A 5,601-nucleotide genomic window follows, 5' to 3' on the forward strand; every position below is an offset into this window, starting at 1 on the left:
TTTATTATGTAGTATGTTTTGCATATGAGGAAAAAAATAGATAAGGTACGAAAATACCTCTAATATTTAGAGTCAAAAGCAATTTTACCCATAACGTCTAAAATGGTGCAATTTTACCCCTAACGTCTAAAATGGTGCAATTTTACCCCTAACATTGGTTGCCAATAGCAATTTTATCCCTAACATTCGCAAGTTTTGTCAATTTCAGATATTATTATAAGATACACACTACAAGAAAATTGGATTTTAGTGGAAAAAAACGAAAATAATACAATATTATCGTTAGAAGCATATTTTCAACAATTTCATGTCACTATAAAAAAAATTGGGTATTAATAAAAAAATTAATGAGAATAACAAATATTCTCATTAAATCCACCACCTCAATAATTTTAAAGAGAATAATTTATATTTTTAATATTAATAATAAAAACAATTTATTTATTTATTTTTATTTTCATTAATACCTAATTTTTACCAATTTATTAAATTTCCATCCCCATTATTCTCATTATTTTATTTTAACAAATTATGAATAAGATATTTTATTCTCATTAACCAATCAAAATAATTTCACCCAAAAATTTTAGTTTACCGCCTAACTTTCCCCCAAACATTTCAACTTCCCTCCATCTTTTTTGACTCAGACAAAGTCTCATTCCTCAACCCAAATATTCCCAATTTCATTCCTCAACCTAATTTCACACTTCCTAAGACGACAAGGGCATCAATTTCCATATGACAACAAATTCAATTGAACTTGCAAAACAAAACCAGAGGTAATTTCTCTTTTGTAGCTTCTCTATTCATCGTTTGATAATCACGTTCATATTGAACTTGCACAAAACAAAACCAGAGGTACCTAACTATTCTACACTGGTCTCTCTATGTTTCTCTCGATTATCCATTAGCGAGCTTTGGGTTTTGTATTTGAATCTTTTTTGGATTTGATTCTTAGGGTTTCAGATACTTCTATCAGGATCTTAAAGTCTTTCGGTTTCTTCTTAGACTGGAACTTATCCCCAAGCGCGACTATGTTTTTCTATAAGGTACCGTTTTCTGGGTTTTTTTATGGCTGATATTTGAGTTTGAATTATGTTAATATAGTATAAAGCTTGTTCTTCTCTTCAATTACTTAGCGGGTTCTTTTTCTTAGGCTGTAAAGCGCTCGTAAAGGTTGAGAAAATGGGCTTATTTAGATTTTGCAACTATGTTATAATATATCTGGATATGGAGATTGGGAAAAGGAGTTCTTGATCTCCATTGATTCATTGCAAATGCTATGGCCATTTGCTTTGCATCATTGGGATAAAAGGGGGTTCTAAGATCCTCTGCAGCAGAGAATAGTGGACCTTTGGGATCGGTTTTGCTCATATTTAGGAGCTAGGTGAATTGAATTGAATTATACTAGTTTCTGATTTGTTTTAATTTGATTCAATTTAGATGATAAGATCAGCTATTTCTTTCCTAATTTGCAAGAAAAATCAGTGTGGAAGATGTTTCAATGAAATTATGAATGGATCTTCGCCTTCTTTATGGTGTTGCATATGGGCAACCGTGGTTTGGTAGATGGGTCTATGAATTCTGTCATGGAAGCTTTGGTGTGGCATAGTATAACTTTAGTGGAGCAATCGAAATTCTCAGCTCTCTCAAACTTAATCACATCATTCAAGATTTGAAGAACATGGAAATGCATCAACTAATCAATATCTGTAGAAATTTGAGTGAAACCCAGTTGATTACACTCAGAGAGTTTCTCAGATTTATGCTTAAAGTGAAATCATGTCATTGTGCATAGAAGAAACATAATTCCCCTGCAAATGATTCATATTCTGATTGAAAGCATGCTCCTAAACCTGAAGATAGGAAAACCATATGCAGAAGCATGGAAACCTCCAGCTGATATTGAAGATCAGCAATGGTCTCTTCACTTCTTTTCAGTTCTGTTTTTTTTTCTTCGTCTAGTCTAATTTTTATTGCTGCATTTCTTGATTCGAATTTGATTTACATGTTCGGTAATTTTAGAGGCTTTCGCTTCACATCGTTTTTCTTTCTTTTTTTAATACAAATATGTGGCTTGCTAAGATGGTGGTTGTTAAAATGTTTCTCACAAATCTAAATTTCTTGTGATTGCATTTCTTTATAATCTACTTATTTTGTGATTCCATTAATTTTTGCCATGATTTGGCCTCTATATGTAACAGAGGCAGCGAAGGGGATAAGGAAAAGCTAACTGCAGGAACGAGAGTGGTGCTTGATATGAGGACACTCACAATGCATGCTCTTCCATGAGAGGTAACTTATCTGATTTTTCGTTTCTTCCCTGGAAGAATTAGAACTGGAAGAAATACTAAAGGTAATTTGTTTTTGTTCTAACATCAGCCCTGTATTTGATTTCTTAGTTATTGTAATGTGAAGTGCAACTTGATGTAATGTGTATCTTCAACTAACACGTAGATCCAGTTGTTTATAACATGTTGCCTGAAGATCCTGGAAATATTTAGCTACTCAGCTATTGGTGGTTTATCTGACCAAATTAGAGAATTAAAGGAATCAATTGAGCTACAATACACATGAATCCTGAACTTTTCATCAGAGATGGAATTAAGCCTCTCAAGGTATCAACATCTCTGCCTTTTCTTGCATTGTATAACAAATAGCCCTTGTCCCATTAGATGCGACTCGTACGACTATGGTTAATGGAGATCAATATTATGGAGCAAAGGCTAACGTAAATGTATGAGCTCCTTATGTCACGATCAATATAAGTTTAGGTTGTCACAAATTTGGGTCATTTCTGGTTCTTTTGGCAATGATTTAAACAGCATTGAAGCTGGTTGGCAGGCAAGACGAAGAATATGTATTTATTTGATATGCTATGTAAGACTTATAATAAAATAGCCATTAGAGCACCTATATCTCGAGGGTTTAATTACATTGGCCTAATGGTTTGGATGGTAATTGACCATACAACCTTTAACTAATTAATTAATTAACAGTTAAGTTTAAATTTAATAAGGTCAATTTTATGGATTTGGTCTCACACATCTGCCACATGTGCAGCACCCATCTAATTTGCAACTATGAAGATGGTTTACTTGTTATTATATTTGGGTATGTCCCTTCTATGCAAAAGTATTTTAATTTTTAGAATTCTTGTAGTTTCTAATAGTTAGGTTTGCAAGTAGAAGCTTTTATTTATTCTATGTGACAATCACTTGAATTATGGTTAGTGTCCTCTATCCTGTATGTGATTATCTCAAATTTGTTACCATTTTCGTTTTTCAGCACACTGACAAAGAGATTGAACTATGTTATGAAGAATTCTATGAGGATGTGAATACAGAGTTTTTAAAGTACGTGGAAATAGTAAATTTAAAGGTTGCTAATTAATTCTTTTGGTAGTTTGTTATTTATATAATAACAATCAATTCTCGCACTTGGGTGATAATATCTATTTAACTCATTTCTTGCTTAAATATTGGCTAATGTTTGTTATATTAGTTTTGAGGTCTTAAACTTTTTTTCTCCTATTGGCATGAATTTTTTGCTCTTCCATTGGAATGATAAATTCGCTGTTCATGGAAGGTTTGTAAATAATGTGTTCAATCTTATAGTTCCTCAATTGGAACCTTACTAGTATAAGGCCACTTGTAAGCCATATTTCTAGGTGAGTATGAATTGGAAGAATCATCATCTGATATTCAGTCTGATAAAAGAGTAGTTGATGTGAGTATCCTGTAATCTTGGTTTTCTTTTTTGACCCGTCCTATTCTAGGGAACGCCTTGTACCTTTCACTAGTCTTAATAAATATCACTTAGTAATTGTTTGAATTTTAAAATATATGATATGTTAGTTTTTAGTGGTTAATGCAAATTTTTAATGATTGTTAGGTATATTAGCAAGGCAATATGTGCCACTTGATTACATAAGTTGGCTCAAGGTCCCTGAGAAGGATAACATGTGGGAGTTTGTGAAGGTAAGCCTCCAAGTTGTGATATTTCTAGCATGAAGTCTGTTAATTGTGTTAATTTTATTATTGTTGATTGTGTTGATATATTTTAGGAAAAGTATATTATTCCTGAGGAAGGTAAATCTTGGGTAATGAAGACAATGGTTGATGCATCGAGGCTTTATAAATGTCGAATAAAGAAAAATCATTATAGTTGTTATGACAATGACAAGAGCAAATAAGCCGGAAGATATTCCACTTGAAGAATTCAAGGTACTCTTACAGTACTGGGTGATAAAGTTCAGGGAGTAGCTAAGAGAAATGTTTTTAATACCTATGAAGAGGAATTAACAAAGATAAAAAAAACCAATTCCAAGGAGAAATGGAGAAAGCGATCCAAATTAAAGGAGTAAGGGAGGAGAAAATGAAACAAGAAGTGGATCAAAAAGTGAGGAAGAGCTTGACAGTGATCATAAAGTTAATTACAATCTCAACATTGATATTGAGGATATACCATATATGGTGGTATTTCAAATGAAAATGAGAAAGCTACAAAGTTTGAAGAATATGTTAATTACATTATGACTTTATTATACTTTTTTTTTATTATGTGTTTTGGATCATTTGAGTTTAAATTTTATTGTTTAACATTTATAATTGCAATTAAGGATTTATTATGCTATTATTTAAATTAAATTTTTTTTTTGTGTTGCACGTGTTAAAAATTATGTTTCATATATTAAGGTTTACATTAAAAAACCGTTAATTTTTCAAAGAAAAAGTGTTGCTATGAACATGATATGAAAGAGTTGTTTAAAAAGTGTTAAATTAAAAAATGTTGCAAATTGTATACGAAAGAGTTGCTTAAAATAAAAAATGTTAAATTAAAAAGTGTTGCAATTCTATATAAAAAGAGTTGCATCTAAAAAATAATGTTGCATAAAAACTTGTTGCAAGATAGTTTAAAAGTGTTGCTTAATATTTTATTCGATAATAGTGTTACATGTTCTATGATTTAGGCAACACTTCCATTTTAGTTGCCATTGGGTAGGGAAGTGTTGCCAAAGATACGTAGTGTTGCTAAAAATGTGAAAAACTGTTGCTAAAGACATATTTGGCAACAAGCAAAAAAGCAACACCTTTTTTTGGCAAAACATGTTGCCAAAACATCTTTAGCAACACAATAACGACTTTAGCCAACACTTGTTCCGTGTTGCAACAGACCATATATGGTGTAGTGATGGTTTCTTAAATCAAAATCAAAGTGTATTTTAATTAGCATTATCTTTATTTTCACTTATATATGTATTATTATTATTTTTCTTATCATATATTTAATCTATATATATTATTACTATTTTTACCATTTTTGTATATATGTATAAATATGTACATTTATTCTCCTTTTGGACTTTTATATGTATATATTCTTTAAATGTATTTGGGTTGGGTGGGTTTAGACTAAATTTGTTAATTGTTGTAATTAGAGGTTAAGTGAGTGAAAACAAAGGGAAAACAAACCACAAAAAAAGAGTTTAATTTGCTTATTTAAACTTAAGTTTTCTAGAAGTTCCTAATGTAAATAAAAGGCTTTTTTATCACTTTAAACCATTTCCTAAAACATCACGTTTTAAAACCTTAATTCGTT

At 31.0% G+C, this 5,601-nt stretch overlaps 1 long non-coding RNA gene across 6 annotated transcripts; it reads left to right on the forward strand.

Moving 5' to 3' along the window:
- The first annotated feature begins 652 nt into the window (after window positions 1-652).
- LOC136228868 (uncharacterized) lies at window positions 653-4,630 on the forward strand. 6 transcript variants are annotated; one of them, XR_010688873.1, is made up of 7 exons: window positions 653-858; window positions 959-1,049; window positions 2,205-2,618; window positions 3,064-3,114; window positions 3,289-3,356; window positions 3,895-3,980; window positions 4,067-4,630. It is a non-coding gene; the product is annotated as an uncharacterized lncRNA (long non-coding RNA). The 6 variants fall into 6 exon arrangements; XR_010688875.1 differs by having other exon boundaries at window positions 653-779; window positions 3,289-3,381; XR_010688872.1 differs by having other exon boundaries at window positions 653-779.
- The last annotated feature ends 971 nt before the right edge of the window (window positions 4,631-5,601 follow it).

The sequence above is a fragment of the Euphorbia lathyris genome, chromosome 5 (genome assembly GCF_963576675.1).
Source record: "Euphorbia lathyris chromosome 5, ddEupLath1.1, whole genome shotgun sequence".
Classification (NCBI taxonomy): Eukaryota; Viridiplantae; Streptophyta; class Magnoliopsida; order Malpighiales; family Euphorbiaceae; genus Euphorbia; species Euphorbia lathyris.